The sequence below is a fragment of the Megascapheus bottae genome, chromosome 16 (assembly GCF_031878675.1).
Source record: "Megascapheus bottae isolate mThoBot1 chromosome 16, mThoBot2.hap1, whole genome shotgun sequence".
Lineage (NCBI taxonomy): Eukaryota > Metazoa > Chordata > Mammalia > Rodentia > Geomyidae > Megascapheus > Megascapheus bottae.
This window is the reverse complement of record NC_143524.1, coordinates 7124564-7138372: the sequence shown is the minus strand read 5'-3', so window position 1 is coordinate 7138372 and position 13809 is coordinate 7124564. Positions and strand designations below refer to the sequence as shown.

Genomic DNA, 13809 nt, shown 5'->3' with positions numbered 1-13809 from the left:
GCACGACGCCCATTGCGTGCACCCAAGCCAAGCGCCCTCTGGATGCCAGGCGCCAGGCCGGACACGATGGGAGGTGGAGGGGAGGACAGAGACGGGGAGAAGTGTTGTCACACACACACACCCCGCCCCGGAGGTGGAACCCATCTCTCCTCTCGCCTTCCCCCAAGTGAACCAGTTCTGCAGGGATTCTACTTGCTATTTTTCCTCTCCCACGCTAAACCCGGTCACGAGGGGCTTGCGGGAGGAGGGGGAACTCGGGCACCGCTCATTCCCGCATGCAATGCGGCGGGTCCACCTCCTCCCATCTGCCCACGGAGTCCCCCGCCTAGGCCAGGGCCCCGCGCCCACTGCCCCCACGCACCGGGGGCCCCCCGCGCGCGCGCGCGCGCGCGTGCAGCCAAAAGGCTCCGGCTCACCCGGGCCTCGGCGCTGCGCCCCTCCCTGACGCCAGGGGGCGCTGCTGCTCCGCGGCCGTCGCCATGGTCACCGCTGGCAGCGGAGTGGGTTTTACGTAAAGGACGCAGCGTCCCCCGGGGGGGGCGGAGGCGGCCCTCGCGCCGGCGCCGGCGCCCTGCGGAAGCGGCGTTAGTGAATTGGGGCCTTGGGGAGCCCAGGATGGAGGTGGCGGTCACGGCGGCGGCGGCGGCGGGCCGAGCCCTGCAGCAGGCGGGAGGTAAAGGAGACGTCGGGCGCGGCGGGCCGCGAGCCCAGGGCGCGGGGCGAGCCGGCGGGGCAGGCTGGGCAGTGCCCCGGAGCGCGCGCGGTGCCCGGCCCGACGGGTCCGCGGGAGGAGGTGCAGCTGCCACGCGCGCGTCAGTGGCAGGTGTGAGGTCCGCACAGCCTCCGGCACTGGGGCGGGGATGGTGACACGGTGGCACGGGTGTGGGTAACGTGGATCCGGCCCGGGCAGCGTGGTTTTCCGGGCACGCGTGTCTGGAGCCTCAGCCCCCACCTGGGCGTGAGGCGGGCGCAGCTCCCCCCCGTGCAGGTAGGCGACGCGCACGGCCCGGGCTGGGTGGGAGGGAGCGCCGGGGTGGTGCCGGGCACCGCGAGCGAGCCGGGGCCGCCGTGGCTCGGGCGGGAGTCGGGGTGGTTCTGGCCTCGGTGTGGACGCGGTTGGGGCGCCAGCTCCGGGGAGGGGGCTCGGAGGCTCCGGGTGCACAGCGCGACGTGAGTCCTGACAGCCAGCGACTCTGTGCGTGCCGGGGTCGGCCTGGCGTTGTGTGTGCAGGGAGGATCTGGGGTCCACCGACCCTGGCTGGAAGGGAGGGAGACGGTGCGAGCCATCGCCTCTGCCACGGGGCCCAGCCTGGGTACTCGGATTGCAAGACGGCCGAAGCAGGTTGGCGGTCCTTCATCAACCCCTGTGAAAGAGGAACAACGTGGGGAGAGCATGGTGACCCAGAACCAGACCTAGCCAGGCAGCATGCGTTGTTCAGGGCTCATGAAGCCATCCCACTGTGGAGAAGACGGATGGGGTGAATGGCTCTCCTTGGTGGTCCTCACCCCTGGAAATGGCAGGGGCGAACAGGTAGTGAGAAGTGACAGTAAAGTCAGCAGGTTAGGGGACCGTGTGGCCCGTGATCTGCCGGAGCTCCCTGGACTCTGCCTGCTCGTTGGGTTAGTAGGTTCACTTCTCTGTATCAGGAAGTTGGGTCTCTTTGGATGCTTGGAAAACCTTTGGATCCAGAGATCTGCTAAGGTTGGGGGGGGTGGGGCGGGCGGGAGGATGCTTAGTAAAAAAAAAAAAAAAAAAAGTCACAGGTCATCAGGAGCTGGGATTTTGTCCATCCTTACCATCCTCACTAGTCCTTTGGGAAGGTTTGAGCGAGGTGTCTCATGGTGACCTACTTCACCAAAGGGCCATTGCCAGGTCCGCAGAGACATTTTAGGGTGTGGGGGAGATTTTCCAGTCTTCGTGGCTCTCTTAGAAAAGTGGTATTGGGTGGGTCTGGGAAAGGCACTTAGGAATGCCTAAGTAGGCTCATGGTTGTTGGAGATGATGGTGTGTGGTTGCTCATTTGCCGACGTGATTCTACCAGATTTCCTCAAGCTGGCATGCTGTCCGAGGTATTTGGATCCAGATGAGTTGAATTCCAGTCTTGGCTGTGTGACCTTGAGTAGATAACTTGACCTCTCAGAGCCACTTTACCTGGCTGTTGGTGGTCACAGAGAATGAAAAGGGAGAATACATGTGGGAACCTTCTGCAAACAAGACAGTGTACAGAGATCAGGGATTCTCCTCAGGTAAAGAGACCAGGAGGCTGTAGGAAATGGCAGTGTGGAATATGGAGAGGAAGCGAGCGGAAGGTCAAGAGCCTGAGGAATTAGAGGCCCTGGGCGGTTTTGCTTCTGGTAGGAAAAGTGGGATCTGTTGACACTGTGAGTCAGCTACTGAGCTGGAGCCAGGCCCTGGGTCTCCTGAGGACCGTTCCAGCCATGGCCATGGTAACTTTGGAGTCAGGAGTTGCCCAAACAGGAGGGAGCCCTTGGCCCAGGGGCTGCAGACAGGCTACATCATCAGGGAAGGTCTGGGGGGGGGGTGTCTGCGGCTGACAGATCTAGGGTACCTGTGTGGGAAGAAGACTTGGGAAGTCTCATGAGAATTTCCCTTGGCTCCCAGCTCTGAGAATGGTGAGGGTAGAAGTGGTCCTATCAGCAAATTTGGGGGGCTGAGGCCCTGAGGAAAGGGAAGTGGGTCAGAGCATCTATCCAGTGAGCTCAGAACTTGGTGGTCCTGCAAAGGGAGGTGGAGGCCCCAGGCACATGATGGGAGTGGAGAGATGGGCCTCTTCAGAGGGGAGTCCAACAGGTGCAGTGGGCATTCTCCTGGTGCCTTCCCTGGTGTGGCCCAGCTTCTGCCCCTTCCCAGATGTGGCAAAGATGCGCCTCTTCCCCGTCAATGGTAGCCTTGGTGCTGGGCAATCTATTTCTGCTGAACCAGGCTTCCTTTCTCAAACGCTCCGTGTGATTGTTGGCTATAGACGGTGGCCCATTTCACAAGCTTACTCCCTGAGGCACAGCGTTCTTGCCTTGTGTCCAGGCTGCAGATTTGAAACCACATGAGTAGAAGGAGGACGTGTGCCCTGCCAGGCTCAGGGTGGTATGCCGACTTTGTTCCCCTGGTGCTGGAGACTCGCCCTGTCCCAGCAGCTGCCAGTAGGACACTGCCTGGCATTGCACATGTTTTTAAGGTCACTCCAGGGCTGGTGCACTCCAGGGGCATTTGAAGCCCTTCTTGTGCTCCTGCAGCGCCCTTCTCCATCCTGGGGGAATGACCTGGCATTCTGGCTCCTCCCTAGAAAGCGCTGGGAAGTAGAGTCCATGCAGGGGGAAATGTCCAGTCTCCCTGCCATGAATATGCAGTGTTTGGGGCTTCTCCACTCACCCTCCACACCTCCGCCTGTTTGTTCTGATTTGTGGCTCCGCCTTATGGTCTGGGGCTCCAGGAACCTTTTGCAGCCACCCCTCGCCATCTGCTTGGGGTGTTGGGATTCTGCCCAGCTCGGCAGGCGGGGCAGATCGAAAGATGTGGGGAGGAGCAGTTGGTCTCAGTTCCTCCAAAGCAGAGCAAGTTTTCTGACCTAATTGAGGGTGGGGGTGATGGTGGTGGTGGTGTCTGAGGCAGCAGAGAACCCAGCGAGGTGACCAGGACATTGTATCCAGATGTTAATGTGGATCCAAGTGGCTAGTGACAAGGGAGTGGACATTGAGGTCATGCTGCCCTCCAGAGCTAAGGTGGTTTTTTTTCATTCTTTCTTCCTCTCAATTCTATTTCTCTTCTTCTTTTGGTCCATGTTTCTCTAAAAGTTGCTTTACTCAGCTTCTTCCTCAGCTGCCCCATAAATCATTATGCCAGGCTGCTCAACTTAAGGGGTGCCAGGGAATCAGGCAAAGCTGGCCAGCGGATGCTGATTAGCACTGGGGCCACCAGGTCAGCTGGCTTGTGGCTGAGTGTGTGTCCCCAGGCCAGAGGGAAACCTCAGTGGTTAATCACCTGTTGGTGTAGCCTCCATCTATGGTGTTTCCTCACCAGAATGGCTTTACATTACCCTCCAGCGGAGCGGGCAAGGAGTGCTGGGGGAAATATCAATGAGTCTGTGGTCAGAGAAAGATAAATCTCTTAAGAACCACGGAGCCCGGGGCAGGGGAGGATGTGGTTTCTTCCCCTGAGCACAGGGCTGAAAACTGTTCATCTTGATTTTCTTTCTTCCTTTCTGATACAGACTTGGGCTACGCTTCATCTTTTGGGGTTGGATGGGGGAGTGTAAGGATGGGAGGGGGGAGGATTGGCTCTGGAAGACCCAGAAAGTTGCTCAGAAGTCCTGGGAGAAGGATGCGGATGGAAGCAGGGTGGCTTGTGGGTGAGGATGTGAGGATGTAGTTGAGCCCAGGAAAGGGCTGTTCCCTCCACTAGGGTGCACGTGTGTGAAGCCACGCATGTCTGTGGGATGTGAGGGCTGAGGGGGTGTGAGCGGCTGCTGCCGTGGGAATTTGTGGGCTCCAGTGTCTGGCTGGCCTGGTGTCAGTGGGTGTATGTGGAATGGGGTGCTGCTTTGCTCCCAGCAGCAGCTGGAGTTAACAGCAGAGCCCAAGGAAGGGGTGGCCTTGTCACACCCGGGGGGGGGGTTGTCATGTACCTCCTGTGATTGTGTTTTCTCTGTATTTTTTAAGTTGTTCATGGGGCTTGAACTCAGGGCCTGGGCACTGTCCCTAAGCTCTTTTGCTCAAGGCTAATTCTACCACTTAGAGCCATAGCTCCACTTTGGGTGGTTAATTAGAAATAAGAGTCTCACAGATGTTTCTGCCCCAGCTGGCTTTGAACCTAGTTCCTCAGATCTCAGCCTCTGAGTAGCTAGGATTACAACAGCCATGTGCCATCGGTGCTCAGCCTCTTCTGTACTTCTTAGCAGGAAGCCGGGCTGGAAGTGTGGCTCTGTACCAGCCATCTGTGAGCTCCCTGGGGGCATCTCACGCATGCCCCCATACTTCCCTTAGGTGGCTGAGGATAAGATGGATAGCAGTGACCCAGATCTGAATCCTGGTCCATTTCCACACCTCGGTTTCCTTATCTGCCAAATGGGGACAGTCACAGCCCTATCCCACTTCACCCCAGCAGACTTGTAAGAATTCCACCAGACATTGTAAGAATTCCACCACCAAAGTCTGGCAAGCAGACATTCTGATCAAAGCAAGCCCTGGGTTACATCATGATCAGCATAGTTTAGCTCAGAGGTGTGACGGGTCCTGCGTTCCACCCTGGTGGAGAAGTAGAATCCGGCCGATCTGTCAGTTACGGTTCCGAGAAAGGGACAACCAGTTTCTCTGGCACTGCCTCTACGAGACTCAGAGGGAGTTTATTTCTGGAACACCTGCCGACATGCCTGGAGCTAGTAGGCATGAATTCTACCCTCCAGGGATTCAAAAATCTACTGGGAAGGCATTATATTTCTAGAAGCAGGTGCTACCGGAGGTCAGATAAGAGGAAGTAATTTGAACGAGGCGGGGGGGGGGGTGTTATCTGGAGAGATTTGGGTGACCAGGCATGACCCTTGACCCAAATTCCCTCAGGACCAGTAAGAATGAACGTCAGAAAAGGTGGTCCTGGGGGATGTGTGGGCAAAGGGGTTCCCCCGTGACTTGGGAAGACAAGCTGCAGGGGGAGCTAACTTTGGAAAGGTGCGTAGAAGCTGGCTGTCCAGGGTCACAATGGTAGGACCAGAGGTGTGTGACGGGGGGGGGGGGGGGGGGGTGTCTCCATCTGTAGAAAACTTGACAGTCACTGAACAGTCCTGAACAGTGGGATCTGATGCCAGCCCCAGAAAGAGGCATCTGACGGCAGGTGCCAGGGCTACTGGTGGATGGGACTGGGGTGGGGGCCGAGAGCTTCACTGAGGAAGCAATATACGAAGCCTGTAGAAGGGAGGTAGGAAGAATCTGCAAGAGTTGGGCATGAGAAGGGCGGGAGGCAGGGCCTGGAACCTGCACTGTTCTACTCTGGCCAAGGTATCTCCCCCTCGAGGCTTGTCCTTCAGCCTTTGACTTCTGCAGTACGAGGCCAGTGGGGCAGTGGGGGGGGTGGGGAAGGGGGTATCTTTCAAAGATCCCTACAAGGCTGTTCATTCCCGAGACCACAGAAGGGTTCTGATGTTCCTGGCACTTATTTCCAGTCATCTGATCATTTTCTCACCAAATTACCCCGTGAAGTTTTGCCTGCCTGAGTTCAACCCAGGAAGTTACTATTCTGGGACGTTTCATCAAAACCCTTTCAACAGTGGAGTTCTCCTAGTTGGGGGCTGGGCAAGAGGGGGAACAGGATCCCCCCCCCCCTTCCCACCCCACTTCCTGGAGGTAGCTGCTTTCCTGGCAGAGGAACTTTTAGAGTCCTGCTCAGGACCAGGGAGTGTGGCCTCTGAGGCCAGACACCAGGATTCTAATTCCTCCCCAGTAGACTCATTGTCTTTGTCTCTTATGGAGCCATTTCATTAATTTATGATTGATGTTCCTGGACTCTTACTTAAGGTTAATTCATTATTGATATGCCTTCATTATGTAGCTGTCCCTCTCCTTCTGGGCTGCCCTGCTGGACAGACCTCGTGGAGGGGGTACTTTGTGGGGACATACCTCTGTGCCCCTGGCCCCAGAATCCCATGCTTGGCTTTTGTCAGTCCTTTCAAGTTTGGGGTTTAAGAGGGCACCAGGAGTTTATCTACGGAAGTCTTTGCGTAGCCACAAAATAACCCTGATGACAATCATCATAACGGTAGTTTCCACCCGTGAATGCTTATGGGACTAAATCCAGCTGAAGGAGAATGAGCATCCTCCAGTGGCTTCCTCTCTCTCCAACCTCGTCTCATAAAAGGCTTGGAGGGGTTGAGTCACACCTGCTCGGGGACACACAGAAGTCTGGTGGAGAGCCAGGGTCTGAGTAGGCTCCAGTGTTGTAGCCACATGCTGCCACTCCTCTTGGCCCTGCACAAACCACCTTTAGGAAGCCTTCCTTTGTGTCCCACTAGGCTGTGGCATGTGACAGAGTCCTGGGGTCACCGTGAGAGTGCGTGTGGCTCCCATCATTCCTGTGGGCCCTTCCTCCTTGAAGAGCAAGGACCTATAACATAGCTCTTGCTGAGTACAGATGCCAGTGTCATGCTAAACATGTGCCATCTCAGCTCATCTCACCCTCTTAAGCAGCCCAGGGGAGCAGGTGGCATTAACCCATTTTATAAATGACGTTTGAAAACGTGAGGTTTCTTCACCCACAAGCCCCCCTGGAATTTGCTTCTATCTCCTGCTTATTTGTCCAGCCTTGTTGTTTATAAAACATGCATTCCCTGTCTCATGTCTAGCCGGTGTCAGGGTCCCGTTTGCTGGGGGTGGAGGGTCAGCAGTGCCCACTCCCATAGGATGGGTGATTTTAGAGAGAGGGTGTGGAATGTAGAGAATGTGGAGTCTGGACTCTGCTGGGCACTGCGGGATGTGTTGTTTATCCTTTCAAAGCCTGGGTTGTCCTGTTTGTGTAACAGCAGCAGTGATGTTTATTCTCGCTGGCTGCCATGTGTTCAAAACTGGATGGAAGGGACTTGGAGAAGTTGCGTCAGACTATGTAGCAGGCAGGCCAGGAATGTATAAGGCTGGGCACACAAACCCACCCACCAGTTCACCCAGGAGGGTTGCAAGAGAATTGTCAAGAACTTGCCCTAGGACTCTCTAGGAGCAGAAGAGGGGTGGGAGGCCCCTAGAGGGGTGCCAGGACCTGTCCTGGTATCCTGGTTGGCTGAGCCATGTCCAGATGCAAAGGGACAGTCCCTCCTACACTGGAAGCACTGAGGGCCCCCTGGGGTTCAGAGCCCTGCTTCCCCTGGACTGGCATGCTCATCTGCGCTCGGCGGATGCAGGCTGGATTGGGTGAGGAAGGAAGGACAGAGAGCGCACGCAGCAAGCCCCAGATCTCCTCTACCCCTCCAAGCATGCGAAACCTGGTGAAGAGGTGAGCCCAGTGGCCACGCAGAAAGGGAGACAACCACCAGCCTCTGTATGCATGGTAGGATGCCCAGGGCAGCCTCTAGGAATCTACCGCCAGCTCACCAGTGCTCCACCCCGAGCCCAGCCACAGTGCCAGGGAACCAGGGAGCACCAGGGAGCACCACCGAGTGCCTGGCTAGGGCTCAGGGTGGCAGCGCGTGCTGCAAGGCTGCCTCCTCCTGTCCCCCAGAAGAGGGCTGCACCCTCAGACTGACTCAGCGTGGGGGCAGGGCAGGCCTGCCACCCGGCATTGGGAATCTGTGGTCCGGCTGGCTGCCATTAGGTGACGGTTTGTTTCACTTCCCAAGTCTCTTCCTCCTGCAGGCTGGGATTACATCAGGCTCGTCTGGCACACTCCCTGTAAGCAGTCACCACTCCACACAGCTCCCTGCTGCCCTGCGCCACGCACCCTGCGGCAGTTTGGGGGGGGGGAACCCTGGAGCCCCTGAGATCTCGGCTGCAGGGGGTCTGTACCGCACAATGTCCTTTCCCCAGTAGTCACTGCTGGCTCCCACCTCCTGACACCACCTGTCTCCAAGAACAGGCTGCCCCTCAGTGTCTCCATCAGAGGCTTCTAATTCGTTCCCTCCCATGTTGAGTTCAGTTCAGCAGTGGCCTGGGACAGGAGCGTCCCACAAGGACACAGCCTCCTTTGAGTTTTTCACCACTTGGGCAGGCTCCTGACCTCTCTTGGTTTCCTCACCTCCCAAATGAGGTCTCCCCCTCGTGGTGCTCGTACACGCTAAGTACTGTCAGTCGTTCTCAGGACTTTGCTTGATTGTTCTGTCAGACCAGGTGCATGCCAAGCCTGAGGGGACCCTCCTCCCCGTCTTTCTTGGCATTCTGGCTCCTCTGCTGCCAGGCCAGCCTTCTGGCATCTTCCCGGTCCACACCCAGCCCTCTCTGAGGCTGGCCTGCCCCTTCTCCCCCTAGCTCTTTTTGGTTCCTTCCTTTTGGCGCCTTTTCCATCCGGCTCTTTTCTTTGTCTAACTTTTCCTCTCCTGAGGCCTTTGCAGGAAGTCTGTTTCTTCCTAGAGCCCCTCAGAGTGTCCCTGGGCAAAGCTGCTGAGTCCCTCCAGATGTCCTAGGGCTGGGAAATCATTGCCTGGGGGTCACATTGTGCATCCTAGACAGGGGGCGGGGGGGGGGTCCTCTGTCGTGACTGAGATGTGAACCCCGCCTGCTGGTGGGCCACAAATGCACAGGCACTCTAGACATAGCTAGGCCTCCTGGCTCAAGGACACAGAGGCGAGGGCGGGGATGGCAGCCCGAACACCAGCCAGGTTGAGGCTCTTTCTCCGGTCGGGTCAAGGCGTTCTTCTCGCGGGCCCTTTCACTTCTGGACTTTGGGAGATCACTTGTTCTTCCTCTCTCTCAAGTCCCCGGGACTGGGGCCAGGGGGTGAAGAGCCCAGGCTAGTTCTGTCACTTGTTACTGAACGGATGTCACAGCCCTGGCATCAGACACAATAGCAACACTTCCTGGGGTGTCCTCCTTGTCAGCCCCTGTCCCCAGTGCTTCCAGGGTTCAACACTTGACATAAGAGCAGTGATACTTGCCCCTGGGCCCTTTGCTCAGGACAGTCCCCTCCCCTCCCCCCAGGAGCAGGCACACAAGGCAGGACCTCAGCTTTCTTGGAGAATTTGGGGGGGGCTGGGTGCTAGAAGCCTCCGATTACATCTAGAGTGTCTCTAGCCCCTGCTTTCAAGGTTATTCCTTCTGCCCTCCCTTATCTCACATTGGGGAGCCTGTGACCCCACAAAAGAAGACCCTCTTTGGCCACCCTGCTGTTGGAAAGACCGGCTTCCTTTATTCCCTGTAAGCCCCATGTCAACCCCCGACGTGTGGGTTGGCTGTGCCAGAGGCCACTTCAACATTTGGCTAGCAAGCCCAGCCTTCCTCGACCCCACACCCCCCCCCCGCCCTGGCCCACACCGGATAGTTCCTTACCCCGCATGCCTCCTGCCAGTGCCCGGAGCTGTTCCAGGTTGTTCTCCTTGCAGCCTGCCTGTTACAGTGTGCAGTTTAATAAACAGGCTAGTGGAGGCCCTGGGCACCTCAGGAGCCGCCTTCTCTGTTTCTTGGCCCCTTTAGAGAGCCTCACACCCTGCCCTCCCTTCCCCAGGTGAACCCCATTCAGCAGGCTTCTGGGAGCGGTAACTAAGCCGGGCGCCGGGCCTACCACCTGCTCGGTACTTTATAAAAGTTTAACCTTAACGGTGTAAATGAACTCCCATCATAAAGCAGCTGGAGCAGTGCATGCTGGGATGTATAAATTACAGGAGCCCTCTGAAGTTGTAATTGGAAATGGCAGCAACTGGAACGTTGAAAGAGGCCGGCCTCCCTGCGCTGAGAACAGCTATTCTCCACTTCCTTTCAAAAAGGCACACAGAACTGGGGCTGGCTGCGAAGAAAAGAATGTCCTCAGACTAAACTGAGCTCCTGGTTCCCCGCCCCAGATCCCACTTCCTGCCCCCCACTGTGCCTTTGGGCTTTGGAGGCGGCAGACCCCCACCCAGGCTGCAGACTGCAGACAGAGCGGAGGCCGTTGGGAATGAACTTGGCTTTGCACAGCCAATGAGGTCAGCTCCGGCTGGCTTTCCCAGGGAGGACCTCAGCATGGCTGTCTGCAGCTTGATCTCCAGGTGGAAACGGAGGTCTGCCTGGCGGTGGGGGTAGGGAACAGACCCTGGGGAGGGGAATGGGCTCTGGTGCGGGGTTAGGATGGTCTGGCTTCCTGTCACAGCTCCTGCTACCGGTGGTGGTGAGTCCCTGAGCGAGTCATTTCAGTTCAGCTGCCGTCCCCACCTGCACAATGGGAACACTGTGCAGTCACTTGGCCAGCACTCCGCAGAGTGCTGTTTTGACTCTGGCATGTTACAAAGGACGTTTGCTGATGAAGGCTGCAGCTCAGGTCGCTTGGACTTCAGTCTACTTTTAACAGTGCCTGGGTTAGTAGCCTTCCTCCTGTCCATCTCTCGTTCCTTCCTTTTTTTCTTTCTCTTTTACTATCCCTTTATCTTTCTCTCTGCCTCTTTCTTGCTCTGTCTCTCCTTTCTCTCACCCACCCTTCCCTTCCTTCCTTCCTCCCTCTCTCTTTCCCTTCTTTCTCTCCTTCTCTCTCTCCGTCTCTCTTTCCTCTTTCTTTCTTTCTTTCTTTCTTTCTTCCTTCCTTCCTTCCTTCCTTCCTTCCTTCCTTTCCTTCTTTCTTTCTTTCTTTCTTTCTTTCTTTCTTTCTTTCTTTCTTTCTTTCTTTCTTTCTTTCTTCTACCAGTACTAGGGTTTGAACCCAGGACCCAGTCATGGTCCCTAAGCTTTCTCACTCTACCACTTGAGCTACCCCTCCACTTCTGGCTTTTGGCTGGTTAATTCAAGATGACAGTCTCACAGACTTATCCATCCACTCTGGCTTCAAACTACAGTCTTCAGATTTTAGCCTCCTTAGTGGCTAGGATTACAAGCAGGAGCTACCAGTACTTGACTTGTACCCGAATCTCTAAAAACCAGTGAGCTGCTGTTGACCATGGACCACACCCTTAGAGCCAAGGGTGTGGCTTTTTTTTTTTTTTGGCCAGTCCTAGACTTGAACTCAGGGCCTGAGCACTGTCCTTGGACTTTCTCAAGACTGGAGCTCTACCACTTGAGCCTCAGCACCACTTCTGACTTTTTTCTAAGTATGTGGTACCGAGGAATTGAACCCGGGTCTTTGTGTATGCTAGGCAAGCACTCTACCACTAGGCCAAACTCCCCGCCCAGTATGGCATTTGATGCCATGATAAAGCATCTAGACAAATGGTGCCATTGACTGTACTGGCACTGGCCAGGTACCCCAGGGTGTTACTCAACCTGCATCATCACCGAGGAACAGACAAGAAATGCCAACTCTCCCTCATTACCCACCTTGTTGGCTTTAGAAACAAGCCCTGAGTCCAAAATGTGTCCAGCACCGGAGGCCAGGCTTCTGCACACTCAGGTAGGAGTCCTGGCCAGGATCACCTCCAGGAAAGGATAGCTTTTTTTGTGGGGGCGGGGGGGGTTGGCCTGGGACTTGAACTTGGAGCCTGGGCGCTATCCCTGGGTCTCTTCATAAATCAACACTAGCACTCCACCACTTGAGCCACAGCACCACTGATAGCTTTTTCTGAGTCATTTATTGGAGATAAGAGTCTCATGGACTTTTCTGCCCCAGCTGGCTTTGAACCACAGTCCTCAAATCTCAGCCTCCTAAGTAGCTAGAATTACAGGCATGAACCACTAGCTCCCGAGGGCAGGGTAGCTTTGAGAGTAGGTTAGTCAGCTCCAACACCAAAGCACCCTGGGCTCAGGCAGAGTGGAATTTGCTTAAAATACAGGTTCCAGGGCCCATTGAGGTATGTTGGATGAGTACCTGATCAGTATGTCTGTATAAATATTTCCCTTATTGATAAAAGCATTAAAAATAACCTAAATTCTAAATATGAGGATGTAGAATACTATACAGTCACAAAAATAATATGGAGGGGCCAGGAGTTTGGCCTAGTGGTTAAAGTGCTTGCCTAGCATGCACAAAGACCCGGGTTCGATTCCTCGGTACCGCATACATACAAAAAAAAAAAGCCGGAAGTGGTGCTGAGGCTCAAGTGGTAGAGCTCTAGCCTTGAGAAAGTCCAAGGACAGTGCTCAGGCCCTGAGCTCAAGCCCAGGACTGGCAAATAATAATAATAATAATAATAATAATAATAATAATAATAATATGGAATCCATCTTCTGCCTATGTAGTCGGGTCTTCAGTTGAAGGTTAAGCATTTAGAAGCAATTGTGCTGTGGAGCCTGTCTTCTGAGACTTGCAGAATACTTTGCAAAATCTTCCTAAGGAATCTGTTATTTGTTGATGGGCTTGGTGCCCCCATTCAAGTTCAAGTTTGAGTGTCCCTGGGAATAGCTTCCTTCCTGAGAGCTGTGGGGAAGGGCAAAACCCCCACTTCCTGCTCCCCAACCTTATACATAAAGTTTAGCCACTATCAAGCAATATCCAGACTTTGACTTGGTCCTGCTGTTGAATCTGGAGCCAGGGCTCCAGATTCTCAAAGCCAGAAGAAGAGAAAAAAAAGCCGGAAGTGGTGCTGAGGCTCAAGTGGTAGAGCGCTAGCCTTGAGAAAGTCCAAGGACAGTGCTCAGGCCCTGAGCTCAAGCCCAGGACTGGCAAAAACAAACAAACAAAAAAAACAAAAACAAAGAAGAAGGGGAAAATGTAAGCCTAAGTATGTCTGGTCCAGCACAATGACATCACTGCCTGAGGCCTCTCGCAGCCTGAGGCAGCCCAGCCTCCGCTTCACCTGCAGGGCTAACCTTCCCTCTGTCTCTCACCTCCTGGAAGTTCTGCTTACTATCTCTTCTGCCTTTTCCTTGTGATGACAAGGAGGGAAAGTGAAAGCAAGCTTGTAAGGGACAGAGTGCTAATTATATCACAGTATCATCCAGATACCCAAGCATAGAATCCAGAGCCTAGGCACAAAGGATGTGTTTTAGGGGATAATGGTGGATGAATGAGGCTATCAAGGACAGGACAAAGCCCAAAGCTTTGCATTGTGCTGGGTTGGGGTCCTTATCTGTAAAGTGCTGGGGATCTGAGAGGCCTGGACTTTGGTCTTCCCCAATCCTTTGGGCTCGAATCTTCTGGGGAGTCACATACCCTTAGACACCTGCTACCCTGCCTGGTTTTCAGAGTAATTTCTGCTCACTGAGACCATCTCTCCTGTCTGCTCTCCTGTCAGGCTCTCCAGGCAAAGCTTAAGCAAGGACAACCTG

The 13809-nt window shown here is 55.2% G+C and overlaps 1 protein-coding gene across 1 annotated transcript in view; it reads left to right on the top strand.

Annotated features, from left to right (window-relative positions):
- Positions 1–600: 600 nt before the first annotated feature.
- Dagla (diacylglycerol lipase alpha) overlaps positions 601–13809 on the top strand; it is a 62522-nt gene continuing 49313 nt past the window's right edge. The window contains exon 1 of the mRNA XM_090347557.1: positions 601–673. The gene's annotated coding sequence lies outside the window, so the exon portion shown is untranslated. The remainder of the gene's footprint in view (positions 674–13809) is intronic.